We start from the raw sequence: 18,090 nt of genomic DNA, 5'->3' as shown, positions 1-18,090 counted from the left end.
AATGGAAAATGGAATTCGAACAGAAAAGAAATCGATGACGTCGCATTATGAGCTCTTCGACGAAGGTGTGTTTCATCGACGAGAAAATGCCGAAAAGATGTTTTTGGGCGACTCTAAATTTCTTCGACGAAGGGGGAGTTCGTTGACGAATTTCTTCATGACCTCGTCAATGAGGTGACGTGGCTCATCTACGAAGCCCATAGTATAAATTTTTCAAACTTCATTTTTAGACTGAAACTTGATGCACAGACTTCTCTCTCTCTCTCTCTCTCTCTCTCTCTCTCTCTCTCTCTCATCTATGTCCCTCTTACCTTCTCTCTACGATCTCAGGCCAAATTCTTGTCGGTTCGACGATCTAAAGCCACCACGACGCTGCTAGTGAAGTTCTCTGCATATTTACTGGAGTGGATTATTGGTGGGTTTGAGTTGAAGTTCATCCTTGAGTTGAGGTAAGACTTTTTATGCCAAATTTGGTCTTTTATAGTTATAGGAAATGATATTTACATGAAAATACTGAAGTTTAGTTCTGAGAGTTGTTGAATTAAGGGTGTTGAACAGGGAACCCTGCGGGTACAGAACGAGTGGAATTTTTGGGGGGTTTCTTTCCAGTGTCAAGTAAGGGAATAATCTAAAGCATTTATTTTCCATGCGAATTATTATTATTTATCAGCAAATTAATTTTTAGGAAAGTATGTATTATATTTGAATATTATTGAGAAAATGCACATTTGGGAAAATATTGCTGTTATACAAGAAATACGATTTTAGAATGTAATGTATGATTTTACTCAACAATGTGTGGCATGAATATTATTTTACATGATAAGTATTATGTTATGGAAAATTATACGAGTAAAGCATGTTTTTAGTATTATGAAATAATACAGTACATTATGATTTTAAAAATACATGATAATTGATTTATTTATTCAAAATGACATATATGAGATATTCGGCACAAGGTCGTGATTGATAGCCGGTGCAAGACAGTGTTTTACGTATGATTTTGGTGCAAGGCCGTATTTGTGAAATGTTTAGCGCAAGACCGTATTTATGAAATTATTGAAAATGCTATCAATCCATTTATGTTCAATGCTATATTATCATGTAGTATATGTTATCAGAACCTAGATGTTAGTTTAGTTCAGTTTCAGGAGCACGGTATCGTAGCTATATAGATCAGATATCTGTGTTCAGATTGGTGCTAACCACCCCACGAGGGGGTGGGAGATGGATAGTCAATGTGGCTTTCAGTGTTGAGTTGTAGACGTCCACCTGGCAGTTCAGACCAGGGTGTGGTGGGCCCATCATACTTATAGACATTTTTGACTCGGCAGTGGTTGGTCAACCATTGTCGGGTCCCGCCTTCAGGCTGCACAACCTATTATAGGGGGTAATACATGACATCAGCTAGCTATTCATCGTGGGTATGTTTTCGGTATTATTATCTATACCAGAAAGTTATGATTAGTATGATTTATTAAAAATATGAAGGTATACATTTAACCATTTATTAAATAATTAATGTTTTCTCGTATGAAGAATGTATTGTATATCTATATTATCATTAAATATTCATGTTGCCATACAACTGTATTTAGTTTATTTTCTCTTACTGAGAAGTGTCTCACCCTCGAACTTAAATAATTTTTAGGAAACCCATAAGGACCGGCGGGTCGTAGCCGTCGTTAAGCCTGTTGTACCACCCCGTTAGGAGGGTAAGTTTGAACTAGGATCAATGGTCTTGTTGTAGGATCCTAGGAAATTACTTTTGGTATTTTTGGATATTTTGGGAGATTGTATATAAACACAGTGTTTTGGATTATTGTAAACTCTATTATTATGTATTTTGTGGTAATGAGGTTGATGATTTACGTTTATTGCTACCTAGGTTCCGCTGTGTATGACAGGTGTCGCCGCTACCCACTGGTTCGGGTTGACAATTTTACTTATTATGTTTTATTATATGATTAGATAAGCAGGTTGTTACATCTGATGTTCCTTAAAGCTTTGAAAAATTATACTGGACACAGGGTCAGACGACTAAACTTGAGGTTCAGACTTCTAAAGTCCTGGGTTCAGACGACTAAAGTCAAGATTCAGTCATCTGATATGCTTCTGCCTATTTCTGAGTTTCACCAATAAATCTTTAGACGACTGAACTTAATCTTCAGTCTTCTAAGGAAATTCTTTAGATGTCTGAAGTAAAACTTTAGTCGTCTAAAACTGCATCTTTAGACGTATGAGGGTAAACCTCAGTCGTCCGGGCAGTCCAACTTTAGTTTTTTATTTTTTTTTTCAAAAACCATTTTTCCTTTCCTACTTTGCTTCTTCATAAAGCAATTTTTGGGGTTTTAAATAGAGTCTTATAAGTCCATATTTAACCCTAGAAGGTGTTCATGAGATGCATGTGTATATATTTTGAGCTTCTAGCTATATCATATAAAATATGCACATATATCAATAATAAATACCCATTCCCATGATGATCTTGAACTTGACACTTGCATCTTCATTCTTCTACTCTTTTAGTTCCATGGATTGTGTCAAGTTGTATATCCTATAATCCCCATGGCTTCTGTGACTTTCTAACCTTCTGTGCATGCTGAATATTATTCCAGTTCACAATATCAATGCACATATCAAATACCAAGTGATTTGTTATTATCAAAATAGGATTGGACTCATAGAGTCAACAACCTGATTGTAAACAGTGCTGCTCCAACCATTGAGTGAGCAATAGTAGTAATCCTCGGGCTTGCAAGCTAAGGCAATGACATAGGTAGTATTGGCCGAACCCTGATAACATATTGTATGTGCAATTTATATTTCTGCAATTTATTTACTGTACGTGTATGTTACTTTCAATAGTTCATGAATGATGCGCATGACTTAATTTCTGCTTTTTGCATTTAACAGCACATTTGGGATTGCATAGATAGACCACAGGTTGGGAAATACTATTTGTGGAACCGAAATCAACTTAGGAAGTTTTAAATACCCAATTCACCTCCCTTGTGGGGTTGCACCAAAGTCAATAGACGTACATTTTAAGTAGACTTGGTTGGCTGCCTTTTCACGGTGGATATTTGGAGGTAGCCAAAGCTATGCCTTCAATGGATGGTGGAGTTAAGATGATGCGGTGATGTTCTTGTTGCATAACCAAGGCATAGGTACGAATTATAGTTGGAAGCAGATCCATCAATAGTATCTGTTCACAAGTTGCAGTATAGGATTCTTTGAGGCCCATAAGGAAGGTCAACACATTGTCAAATTCTCATTAGTCTAGATTGTTCTTATGAGCACCACAAGTGCAGGTACCACAAGTGCAAATGTGTGGGAATTGAATTTTAGCCAACTTATTCCATAAGCCTTTGAAATTTGCAAAATATGCTATAACTGAAAGAGAACATTAAACAAGATTACTAATATCTTGTTTAAGTTAGTAAAGATGTGACTCATTGACTCGAGAATACCGATAATCGGTCCAAATCACATAAGAAAATTTGCAATAGATTACGTTGGAGGAAATATCTTTAGAAATGGAATTGAGAAGCCAAGATATTACTAGATTACGTTGCATCATTTCCATTGTTGTGCCTTACGTGAGGAATTAAAAGCTGGTTGAGGAACCGTACCATCAATGAAGCTAAGCTTGTTTTTAGCCTCAAAAGCGAGAAGCATTGCTTGACCCCATGAGGCATAGTTGTCTTCGGTAAGTGGAGTGGTAACCAAGACCATGCTTGGGTTTTCCAAAGGATGAAGGTACAAGTGATGGGTAGGGTTATAAAATTTTTCTTCCTTTGCAACTATGAGGAAAAAATGGAACTTTTTTTTTTTTAAGTACGAACGGGTCAGACTGGGGCGCAGTCAGGGCGCCAGTTGGCGTGGGCACATATTGTAGGGATCCGGGCTTCCTAGTGTGAGTCACCTGGGCTTGGATCTATAGCACAAGCTTTGGCCTGGACACAAGCTTGGGCTCAAGTCAATGGAGCTATGAAAAGAAAAAGGAATAAAACAGCCCAAACAAAAGCAACTGAGTAGCCCAAAAAAAATAAGAAGGTTGTCTTCAACCTTGGAATAGAAAAAGAATATGCAGAGTATGCACCCCAACTATTCGACAAAAAAAAAAAAACACCCAATGAGAGCAGAAATTAAAAAAAAAAAAAAAGAACAAAAGGAACAACAGATTGTTCAAAATGCTCCCACAATCAAGAACACCGAGATTTTGTAAAATAAAAAAACCTCATTCAACGTTTGACAATAACGCTTATGTGTGAAATAAAAAAAAAAAAAAACACCTATGTTTGGACCTCTTAAGGATCGATTCGCTCTAATACCATGATAAAAATCAAAGCAAAACAGACCAAAGAAAAAAGAAATATAGAATCAGAGGAAGAAGAAGAATATAAAAAAATAACTCTCTTCAATTATATTTTTACAACAACTTACAATCCTTATTTATACTTGTAATTGGGGAACGATGGAGTAAATAAAAAATCAATCCTAAATAAATTTCCACGCTTCTTTCTATAATAAGAAGATTTGCCGACTTTTCTCAATGGAAATATCATGTAATTGGGGCCTCATGTTTACTCCTTGATTTGTGGTCTTCTTTAACATATCTAAATTTATTATAGAAAAATAAGGAGAGGGTTGTTCTCCATTTCCATAATCTTGATGAAAACATGAATTATTATAAAGAAACAATATATACTCAATAATAATTAAAGCATGAGATATTAATAGTAGGGTATCAATCTTTGTTGAACTATGATTTAGAAGGATCAATTATTTACTTAATTTAAAATCTATAAATAAATGAATTTTTGTGAAAGGAAAGAGCCTAAAAGGACAGTAAGCCTTTTATACACGAAACCTCTACATGGTTATGGATAAAGAACTAGTGCTGCATTATGGGGAAGGTGATTATATAATTTGTCAATTTTAATCATGATGTAATGTCATTTATTGTTAATTGTGTGAAGATGATTTGGAGTTTTGCACATGATTGGGCCTCATATACACTTTTTTAATCAAAATAAAATTGAAAACTTTAAGGAAATTCTCACATTTGATGATATAGTTGAGATTCAATGACCGAACTTCAGACGTGAACATGTAGTTGAAATTGCATTAATTTTGTGTTCATTTTTTCTTTTCTTCTTCTTCTATATATTTTCTTTGTGTGTATGTGATCATAATTGTAAAATACATACTTAAAATAGATTTAATGCTTAAAATGATAAGATAGAAATTATGGATCTATAAAGAATGGGCTACCTTCATTGTGTCATCATATCAAGTGTCTGTTATGCATAAGTACCAATGCGCAGTAGAAACACAAATCGATCGGATTATGCAATGTAGCAATCAATAATGAATAATATGGAAATAGAATCACACATAGATAATATTAATTGAAATCAAATTAAAAATTACACAAAAAATTACATGGTTCAGCAATGTGCCTACGTCCAAGGGAGCAAACAGCTGAATTTTTCACTATCTAAATCATCAGACAAGGGTTACAATATTGTTTACATACTAACTCTACACGTACAAAGGACTTAGGAAGTTCTTAAAATACCCCTCTAGCAATCCCCGAAAGTTTTGTTGTGATATATGGCTCACATACTGAGTGAAAGGCATGCATGAAAAGAAAACATGATGGAAATTAAGATGCAGCATGGGAAACCGGTCGACGGTAGCTCTATAACCATCAATGGTTTGGCATAGTGTTTGAGATTTTTTGCTCTTTGTCTACAACCATCAACGATATGTTACAAAATGTATACAGTTTGGCTTGAGTACCCAGCACAAATTTTTAAATTTTGAATAAGGGACGTTAAGTTGGTTGGTGTTTGGAGGGAAAGTCTTTGGCAACTTTATTTATATGTTGTTTATGATGTATTTGTTTGGTTGTTCAAGTTTTTGACACAAGATAGTAAGAAAATTGTCGATTTCTCTTGTGGATGTAGGCATTGTCAAACCACATAATTTGTTATGTCTTTACTATTGCCTTCATTACAATCATTGTGATTGTAATTTCGGTATATTTTATTATTGAGTGTTGCATTTGTTTGATGCTATATTCTACTGTACAATTCATTTTTTTCACAACTAATTGGTATCAGAGCATTGCTGTAATGGTCTCTATAACTTCATCTACAAAATTTGATGTTGTCAAATTTGATGGAATTAGAAACTTTGGTTTATAGCACAGAGAGGTGAAGGATCTGTTAGTGCAGCAAGGTATGGTGAAGGCTTTATACAGAATTCTAATGTAATTGGTGTAATCCCACGAGGGGGGTTGATGCGGAACCCCAAGAATGAACATCCGGAGATCCCAAATCAGATTTATCAAAACCCCAAACCCAAAATAAGATTCGACATGGTAGTGGATCCTTGACCTATTGCTTGACGTGAAGCACAAACCAAGAGTATCAAATTAATGGATGAACACCACAAAGGTAGCACCTTTGATAAGTTCGGTGAAAGTTCAATGAAGAACTTAAAGAGAAATAAACCTCACTTGGAATTGTATTCAGCAAAAAAATATTCCTTTTAAATACAACAGTGAGTTGGTTACTTATAGAAAATAAAAGAAACCCATGACATCAGTTCGGCCAATAAAAATAGACTATGACATGAATCTGGCCAATAAAATAGCCCCACATAACCTTAAGCATGCCATGTCCTTTAATGAAACATGTGCAAGTCACATGCCATATGTCATGTCATTGAATGAAACATGTGCAAGTCACATGCCATGTGTCATGTCATTTAATGAAACATGTGCAAGTCACATGTCATGCTTAATCAACACAATTGGCCCACTATGTAGTCCATAAAAATTCCCCAAACAGCCCTTATTAGATTAAGGTTCCAGATTCACACGTCTTTAGACAATTTACCATCTTAGGCTCTTCAAGAAAGTCCTTTTCTTTAGTGTCCATGACCCTCATTGACTCTTGTTGAAGAAACTTCTCGATTAGTCCTTGCATAGCCTCCTTGACCTTCTTGGCTCTAGCTCTTGTGATGGGTCTACTTGGCATGTGTAGATCATCCTATGCAATCGGAGCTTGTGGGTTCATATCATTCCCCCTCTCCTAAAAAAGATTCGACCTCAAATCATCACCTACATCAAAAAGGGATAAATCAGAAACGTTGAAAGTTGCATTGACCTTATACTCACCCAGTAGATTCAACTTGTATGCATTATCGTTGATCTTTTCTACCACTTGAAAAGGTCAATCAGCCCTTGGGTGTAGCTTTGTTTTCCTTTTATTAGGAAGCCTCTCTTTTCTCATGTAAACCCATACCCAATCTCTTAGCTCAAAAGTAACAAACTTGCGCCCCTTATTAGCTTGAGATGAATATTGTTGATTCTTCTTTTTGATGTGCTGTCGTGCTTGTTCATGGATCCTCTTCACCAAGTTAGCCTTGTGTCATCTGTCTAAGCTAGCTATCTCATTCACAGGTAGTGGCATCAAATCCAAGGGAGTCAAAGTATTAAAACCATAAACAATTTCAAATGGAGAAAAATTAGTAGAAGCATGCATAGCTCTGTTATAAGCAAACTCAATAAGTGGTATGCATTCTTCCCATGATTTTAAATTCCCTTGAATGATCGCACGCAATAAGGTAGCTAAAGTCTAATTAACTACTTTGGTTTGACCATCGGTTTGAGGATGACATGTAGTAGAAAACAATAGCTTAGTTCCTAACTTTCCCCACAAAACCTTCCAAAAGTAGCTAAGGAATTTAACATCCCTATCACTCACAATTGTCCTAGGAATGCCATGTAATCGCACAATGTCCCTAAAAAATAAATTGGCTATATTTATGGCATCATCAGTTTTATGGCAAGGAATAAAATGTGCCATTTTAGAAAATCTATCAACCACCACAAATATAGAGTCCATACCCCCTTTGGAACTAGGCAAACCTAATATGAAATCTATTGAAATGTCTACCCAAGGCTCACTAGGTACATGCAAAGGAGTATAAAGGCCATGAGGTAAGACCTTAGACTTAGCTTGTTTACATGAAATGCATCTAGAGCACACTCTCTCTACATCTCTACACATATTTGGCCAAAAGAAGTGTTCATGCAAAATATCTAAAGTCTTTTGTACCCCAAAATGTCCCATCAAACCCCTGCTATGTGACTCTCGCACAAGCAATTCTCCTAAAGAGAAGTTAGGCACACAAAGTCTATTCTCCCTAAACAAATATCCATCATTCCTATAGAATTTATGAAACACAACTTTATCACATGCCTCATATACATTAGCAAATCCTTTACGTACTCAAAACCCAATAGCTTTGTGCTAAGTCTGGTAATTAAGGCATATATGCGAGAAAGCGCGTCAGCCATGACATTCTCTTTCCCCTGCTTGTACTGAATGACATATGGAAAGGTTTCAATGAACTCTACCCATTTGGAATGGTGAGGATTTAGCTTACCTTGCCCCTTCAAATGCTTTAATGATTCATGATTGGAGTGGATCACAAATTCTTTAGGCCACAAGTAATGTTGCCATGTCTCCAATGCCCTCACCAAGGCATACAGTTCTTTATCACACGTGGAGTAATTCAATGCTGCCCCATTGAGATTTTCACTAAAATATGCAATGGGATGCTTATCTTGCATCAAAACAGCTCCAATACCAATCCTGGAGGCATCACATTCAATCTCAAAAGTTTTAGTGAAATCAGGTAAAAGCAACAATGAAGTAGAACATAACCTATCTTTAAGCATTTTAAAGGAATGTTCTTGTGCATTACCCCATTTAATCCCCACGTTCTTTTTTATCACTTCAGTTAAAGGTGTAACAATAGTGCTAAAATCTCTCACAAACCGCCTATAAAAACTAGCCAACCCATGAAAACTAAACTACGTACATCAGTCACAGATTTAGGTGTTGGCCAATCTTTTATTACTTTCACCTTTTCCTCATCCACTTCTACGCCTTTAGCACTCACCATATAACCCAAGAAAATAACCTTTTCCATACAAAAATTACATTTCTTTAGGTTAGGAAACAATTTTTCTTTTTTAAGAACATCTAATACACCTTTCAAATGATCCAAGTGATCATCAAGATTCTTGCTGTACACTAGGATGTCGTTAAAGTAGACAACAACAAATTTGCCTATAAATGCACACAACATATGATTCATCAAGTGCATGAAAGTACTAGGTGCATTGGTGAGACCAAATGGCATAACCATCCATTCATACAAACCATACTTTGTCTTAAATGCAGTTTTCCATTCATCACCCAGTTTCATTCATATTTGATGGTAGCCACTTTTTAAATCAATTTTAGAAAATACGCAAGAGGCATGCAGTTCATCTAACATGTCATCTAGTCTAGCGATAGGATGACGATACTTTATAGTGATTTTATTGATGGCTCTACAGTCCACGCACATCCTCCATGATCCATCTTTCTTCGGTACCAATAGCACGGGTACCGCATACAGACTTATGCTCTCCCTCACATGCCCCTTGGCTAGTAGCTCCTCAACTTGTCTTTGAAGTTCCTTAGTCTCCTCAGGGCTGCTCCTATAGGTTGGACGGTTGGGAATTGTAGCCCCGGGGATGAAGTCAACCTGATGCTCAATTCCTCTAATTGGTGGCAAACCATTGGGCACGTCCACAACAAAGACATCCTTGTATTCCTGCAGAAAAGAAACAACAACATTAGGCAAGGAAGAGGTGAGTTCATTAGTGCCCAAATATACCTCCTTGTACATGAGTAAAACTAGAGGTTTTTGTGCATAAAAAGCTTTCTTACACTCTTTTTCTTTTGCATACAAACTCACTTTTTCCTCTCTCGTTGTTTTTCCCTCATTTTTACCACTTTTTTTTTTTTTCTAATTTTTGTTGCTCTCTTGCCCTCATTTTCTCTCCTTTTTTTTTTTTTTCATTGCTCTCTGCCTCTCCTTTTGTTTTATTCTTAGCCGCTTTTTTGTTTTTCTCATCATTTGCCCTTTTCAATCTCATTTGATCTTCATACACTTGCTTAGGAGTCAATGGTACAAGGGTCACACTCCTCCCATCTTTTATAAAGGACTACCTATTCTTGTACCCATCATGAGTGACATGTTGATCATATTGCCATGGCCTATCAATAAGATGTGACTAGCATGCATAGGGACCACATCACATAAAATCTCATCAAAATATTTTCGAATTGAAAATACAATCAGAACTTGCTTATTCACCCTAATCTCCCCACACTCCTTCAACCACTGAAGTTTGTAATGCCTAGGATGTTTTATGCATTGCAACCCCAACTTCTCTACTAATGTGGTACTAGCTATGTTAGTGCAACTCCCTCCATCAATGATCATGCTACACACCTTATCATGGATGTAACATCGAGTATGAAATATATTCTCACGCTACTCTTCATTTTCATTTTTCACTACATGCATGTTTAAAGCTCTCTTAGTTACTAATGCCTCGCCATGGACATCATACTCAACATCACTAGAATCTTCTAGTGAAGGCATGGACTCATGATCACTCTCTTGATCATCGGTCTCAATAGTACCATCATCTCTCAAAATCATTGCTTTTTTATTTAGGCATTGTGATGCAATATGACCAATCCCCAAACACCTAAAACACTTGATATTTATGTACCTACTAGGTTGAGAAGAAGTTATACTTTTTCCATGGCTGCCCACTTTATCTTTGCCTTTCTCCTTCTCTTCCTTGGATTTGGAAACAACTCTTTCTTATTTTGATTTCCCCTAATTTGGTTTCCATGTGGAATGGGAAGTTGAAGTTGTTGTAGCATGCTTGTTTCCATCCTTGTATTTGAGTTGCCTCTCTACTTTCATTGCCATATACACCATGTCCTCTAACTCCACATAGTGCTACAGCTAAACTATTTTAGCAATTTCCCGGTTCAATCCACATAAGAATCATGCCATTATAGCTTCTCTATCTTCCGCAATATTTTCCCGAATCATAGCCATCTCCATCTCCTTGTGGTAGTCCTCCACACTTTTAGTACCTTGGGTAAGGCTTTGAAGACATTGGTGTAGAACTCGATAGTAGTGGTTTCGTACAAATCACTTCCTCATCACCACCTTCATTTCAGCCCACGTCTCAATAGGTCTTTCTGTGATTCTACACCTACCAAGAAGAATTTGATCCCGCCATACCAATGCATAATCATTGAACTCCATAGCTGCCAATTTCACCTTCTTTTCTTCAGAGTAGTTATGACACTAAAAAATAAGCTCAACCTTCCTTTCCCATTCAAGGTATACATTTGGGTTATTTTTCCCTTGAAAAGGAGGGATCTTCATTTTGATGCTTCTGATGTTTTTATTGATGTTATCTCAACCCCTTGGCTCCCATCGAGGTTGCCACTCTTGCCTAGCACCTCGATAAGAAAATCTGTCCATATCATCATGTTCATCATCACTTGCTTCATTGCTACCTATATCCTGTTCAAATTCAGCAATCGGAGGAGTACGTGGCCTTCACCACCTTTCATTGGATTGCCCTCTTCTCAGTCCATCAATTGCAGTATCTTGTCTATCCAATCTATCTCTGAACTCCCCAAAAACCATATTGAGTCTTTAAAACTGTTGTTGCAAGGTGAAGAATAAGTCTTATGGAGGGTTCTCATTCTCGCTACCTTTGCTGGAAGTTTCAGCCCCAACCACCTCTCTACTCATGATATCAAACTTGAAAAAAGGATATTAGAGAGAAAAAAATTCCTCACTCACTCCCTTACATGTTTACCCTCCAAACAATGACACTCAACGCTCGTGTTTTGACCCAATTTTTTTTTTTTTTTGGCTTTTTCCCTCTGATACGCTCACACACTCGTGCCTCTCACCACTTAGGATTTCTCTTTTAGTTCTTTAATGAACTAATCCCAAACAAACCAATAGTTCAACCAAACGTAACAATTGAATCAATGAATTAGAAACAAGATATCAATGAAAATAACAATAGAACGACTAAATCTAGACACAAAACAACGAAGGAGAGACAAAAAAAGAAGTCAAGAAAACAATAATAACACAAACAAAATAAGAAGAAATTCAATGGAACAAAATAACCAACTCGACCAAATATATATTCAAATACAAATTAGAATAATAAGTTGTCGCCTCCTCATTTTTTATTCTTTTCTGAATGTAAAATACTGCCTTTTCTCTTTCTTTCTTTTTTTTAGATGCACTAAATGGATTTTTTTTTTTAAATGTGCTTTAATCGGCCTTGTTGTGTTTCTTGCAATTTCCAACCACAAAAGATTCAATATTGATGATGGACGATATTAAAGAAGAGATGGAAAATTTCGAAAACAAGATAGGTAGGTCGGATGATAGAAGAATATGAAGTAAGGATAAATGATTATAAGATAAAAGAATTTTAGAAAGCAAACAGGAAAAATAAGATATATAGAACCTGATTTGAACCTAGCTTTGATACCAAATGATGCGGAACCCCAAGAATGAACGTCTGGAGACCCCCAATCAGATTTATCAAAACCCCAAACCCAAAATAAGATTCGACATGGTAGTGGATCCTTGACCTATTGCTTCACGTGAAGCACAAACCAAGAATATCAAATTAAATGATGAACACCACAAAGGTAGCACCTTTGATAAGTTCGGTAAAAGTTCAATGAAGAACTTGAAGAGAAATAAACCTCACTTGGAATTGTATTCAACAAAAAAATATTCCTTTTTAATACAACAGTGAGTTGGCTACTTATAGAAAAAAAAAAAAACCCCTATGACATCAGTTCGGCCAATAAAAATAGGCTATGACATCAATCTGGCCAATAAAATAGCCCCACATAACCTTAAGCATGCCATGTCATTTAATGAAACATGTGCGAGTCACATGCCATGTGTCATGTCATTTAATGAAACATGTGCAAGTCACATGCCATGTGTCATGTCATTTAATGAAACATGTGCAAGTCACATGTCATGATTAATTGACACACTTGGCCCACTATGTAGTCCATAAAAATTCCCCAAATAGCCCTTATTGGCTTAAGGTTCCAGCTTCACACGTCTTTAGACAATTTACCATCTTAGCCTCTTCAAGAAAGTCCTTTTATTTAGTGTCCATGGCCCTCATTGCTCTTGCTCAAGAAACTTCTCGATTAGTCCTTGCATAGCCTCCTTGACCTTCTTGGCTCTAGCTCTTGTGATGGGCCCACTTGGCATGTGCAGATCATCCTGTGCAATCGGAGCTTGTGGGTTCATATCAGGGGTGAATTGAAAATTTAAAACTTTGTAGGTTAGATAAAGATCATAGTCAACATTACGCAACCTAGGGTCTTTCTAAATAGATTCCAATTCCCACAAATAAACAAGTATGCAAATATTTAGAACAGATATGCCATTCACAACAAATTAAATATAAGCATAAAAGTACGAAAATAAAGAACATAGGGAAAAAGAGTGACACAAAATATGTTATCAAGGTTCAGCAACCGTGCCTACGTCCCCACCTTTAGCAAACCAACTAGAGGATTCCACTAATGCTCACTTACAGGTGGAGCGTCACCGTATACAACACCCTCCCCTTACTAGGCAAGGGAAACCCCAACTCACATTGCAGGGTTGAGCTGAACCTTTACAACTGTACCTTACTGAACAGTGCTCCTAGTTCTCCTAACTAGGTATGAACCAATTTGGTGCACTTTGCAGGATAGTGCAATCCTAGTTCTCCTAATCGGATCCGAACCAATCCGGTGCATGTTACAGGCCAGTGCAATTCTCTTCCGACGACACGTCGAGCATACAACTATAATAAAAATTTACATACAAAGAGATTGCTTCTACACTAAGCATATGATGTACAACACTAAGCTAAGGCACACTCTAGTATGATAAGGACTAATGCTTAGTAGAGTATTTCAATTTTGTCTCTCAAAAATCAATAAGGGCTTTTCAAAGATCTAAATCTCAAATAACGTTATCTCCACAAAAAAATAATTTTCAACAATAAACTATAAGAGATAATGAGGATTAGCTTCACAAAAGTTTTTTTGCAAAAAGTATGAAAACAAGCTTTTGAATCTTGCAATGAGGATGCAAAGATTGACAAGTTATAGAGAGTTTTCCTGAATAATATTTATGAATAAAATATTCTGAGAAACACACTCAAGACAAACTCTCAAAAGATGTTTCAAATACACATGAGTATGAGAGAGTATTAACCTTTGAAAGATGTAAGAATAAGCTCACAAGAATGAAAAACAATCACTTTTCAAGTTGCAATGAGTTTGCAAATGAAGAGGATAAGGAAAAATAGGTGAGAGTCAAAGTATGCATGAATTTGAAAATGTATAAGCAATAATAGCACAAGGAATTTTCAGAGAGAATTTTTGCTAATCTTGTTGCAAATCAAGTTCCAATTTAGGAGAAATGATGGGGTACATATAAGATTCCCAAAAATTATGATCATTAGGGACACAGTGGGAATTTTAGAATTTGTTTAATTAAAAATTAACCCTGATTAGTGCCGTAAAAACTTGGGAACCCAAGAGGTTTGGTTGACTAGTGCTAGGGCTAGTCGGCCGACCAAACTTAGTGAATTTTGAATTAAATCTTGGGTTTGGTTGGCCATGGAAGGGTTTCAGTTGGCTAGCCAAGGCAATTTGCCAAACCTTTGTAGGTTTGGTTGGCCAAGCCTAAGGCCGGTTGGCTGTCCAATTTTAAAGCGTAGATGCCGGTTAGCCGAGGTTTAAGAAACATGCCAAATTTGAGTTCGGGCAACCGAGCATTTATGTGTAAAAGAGAATCGGTAGGTTGACCAATAAAAAAATATTAAAAATAAAGGTTCGGTCGACTGAGTGGATTTGAACACTAAAGGTTCGATCGACCAAGGTCATATAAAACATGATTTTGGCTTTTTTTTGTCCTAAAACTTTTTCAACCCTTTGTGGATAAGCAATTTTTAATTTAAAGGGTTTTGGAACCTAATGGTCTACCTATAGTCTTTGAGCATTCAACCCTATCATACATGCAATGCACTATTACAGACCATATAAATTATTACAAACCCAAAAATTGAATATAATACAATTGAAAAAATTTTGGTTTTCATTCCTTTTCCTCTTCGAAACCCATCATGTTGACTTTATGAGTTTAATCCTATTTTGATAATGACAAATCACTTGGTATTGGATATGTGCATTGAAATTGTGAACAGGAACAATATTTAGCATGCACGAAAGGTTTGAAAGTCATGAAAACCATGAGGATTAAAGGATATACAACTTAACACAATCCATGGAACTAAAAGAGTAGAAGAATGAAGATGTACGCGTCAAGTTCAAGATCATCATGGGAATGGGTATTTAGAACTGATGTATGTGCATATTTTATATGATATAGCTAGAAGCTTAAAATATATACACATGCATCTCATGAACACCTTCTAGGGTTAAATATGGATTTAGAAGACTATTTAAAATCCCAAACAATGTTTTATGAAGAAGCAAAGAAAGAAAGGAAAAATGGTTTTTGAAAACAAAATAAAAAAATTGAAGTTGGATTGCCCAAATGACTGAGGCTTACCCTCAGACGTCTGAAGATGCAATTTCAGATGATTGAAGTTTTACTTTAGACGTTTGAAGAATTACGTCAGAACACTGAAGATTAAGTTCATTCATCTGAAAATTTATTGGTGAAACTCAAAAACAAGCAGAAGCATATTAGAAAACTGAATCTGGACTTCAGTAGTCTGAACCTAGGACTTCAGAAGTCTGAACCTTAAGTTCAGTTGTCTAACCCTATGTCCAGTATAATTTTTCAAAGCTTTAAGGAACTTCAGACATCTGAATTCGAGACTTCAGTCGTCCGAATCTGAGACTTCAGTCGTCTGAACTTGCGAAAACTTTAAAATTTTGGTTTTTAGCATGAGAAAATGTGGGTTATACACTTGATCAATTTGATCCAACAGTCAGAACTTATCCTAAGGCCAAGATTACCCATATAATCAACCTCTAAACCCTAGTGCTTAACCTTTGGCATGAGATTGAGTGTCTTGAATATTTAATACAACTTGGAAGAGCATTGAACACACTACTGAATACTTGCTTGGGATTTCAAAGCATATACGTCAAATATGAGCTAAGGTTACATTGATTTTCAAAAAGCATTCTAGAGATTGCTGTGCATTCAACTTGGTATTGAGGTCTGGTGAATCAATTTATTTGTTACTACTTATTCTCAAAGAGTTTTTCATCTCAAAAATTTATCATCGAATATTATTTGAGAGATTGATCTTGAGTGCACTTATATATATCACTACTTAAGAAAAGTTTTGCCAATGGTTGAATATTGTTGATTCAAGTGTTTATTCACTTAAAGACTCGATATTTTCGATATTATAAAACCACTTGATTAAATCTCCTAAGAGCTCAAAACTATATATATTATTGAGGGATATTTTCTAAAAAATATTATATTAGGTTTTTGATCCTTGGAACACATATTATATATATACATATTCATATACAAAGATCATATTGTGTTTTGGATATTTGGAACAAAAATGATCGATCTAGATTTTTGGAGCAAAACTATTGAGATCATTTGGTTGGATTCAATATTTGAAGCGAAATAGTCAAATTATTTTAAACCAAAGATTATTCAGAGATTTTATTGACCACGCTACATACACTCATTGAGCTTCAAGTTTTATCATATGAATATGTGTAAGGAATTTCCATTTAGTGGAATTCTTGAAATAGGGATTAAGTGGTAAAATAAACTTAAATATTTTTAAAATACCCAATTCACCCCCCTTTTGGGATTACACCTGAATTTACATTTGGTATCAAAGTGAGTTTATATAGACTTAACCCTTATTTTTGTAAAAAATCACATGGCACACATCGTTGTAACTCCATTCGGTGAGGGACAATCATCCACTAGACCACCTATTTTCTGCGATCTAAATTACACCTACTAGAATAGAAGAATGAGTATATATCTTTTAAATGTGGATTGGAAAGTGTGGAACATTGTTTTAACGGAAACCATCTCCCTATGAAAGTGGTTGATAAGGCAAATGTACCCAAAATTGAAGATGAGTATTGAAGAAGATTGGAAATCTGTGCAAATAAATGCTACTACAATGAACTTGTTATTCTGTGCACTAGATGTAAATGAGTTTAATAGGGTGATGGCCTGTAACACTACTAAAAAGGTTTGGGAAAAATTAAAAGTTACATATGAAAGTACTAAGGAAGTAAAAGATAGTAGGATTGACATGCTTACTAGTGAATATGGGGCATTTAAAATGACTACTGATGAATCTATTCAATCCATGTACACTAGATTCACACACATCACAACTTCTTTAAATGCTTTTGGTAAATTTTACCCTACTTATGAGTTGATCAGGAAGATACTTAGGGGACTACCTCTAGTTTGGGAAGCTAAAGCTACTGCAATAGCAGAAGGGGGAAATCTGAAGAAGATGCCTATTAATGAACTAATTGGATCGCTCTTCACCTATAAGCTTGCAATAAATGAGAGGAAGAATGAGTAAATCAATGCAAAGAAAGCTAAAACACTTAAGGCACGATCTCACTACTCCAGTGAGGGAAATGATTCAGAATCGGATGAAAACATGGCACTTATCACTAAGAAATTTGGAGAGTTCATAAGAAAGAACAAAAAATAGACCATGTCAAGATCAAGCGCTACCGGTTCTTCTAAAACCAATTGGTGGTAGAAGGGGCGCAACCTTTTCCTTTAAACGGCAGCGCAGAGCCCCGCACTCAGTGTCGGGTGGACATGAGGGGCTGCACCAATTCTAAGCAAGGGTGCCGACGAGCTGGTACGCCAAGCACTGTCGAGCTAGGGCCCACTGCTACGATCCCTCGCAACAGGGTTGACTGTTGACTTCCCATAAAGCCAACACACCAGAAAATTCAAGGGCTCAAAAATAGAAAAAGGAGAGTCAAGAAAAAGGAAGCAAAAGGATGATCCCCCCATGTGTTATAACTATAGAGAATTTGAACATATCAAGTTAGATTGGCCCCAGCTAAAGAAAGTGTCTAAGAAGAAGAA

The sequence above is a fragment of the Malania oleifera genome, chromosome 13 (genome assembly GCF_029873635.1).
Source record: "Malania oleifera isolate guangnan ecotype guangnan chromosome 13, ASM2987363v1, whole genome shotgun sequence".
NCBI lineage: Eukaryota > Viridiplantae > Streptophyta > Magnoliopsida > Santalales > Ximeniaceae > Malania > Malania oleifera.
This window is presented reverse-complemented; position numbering follows the sequence as displayed.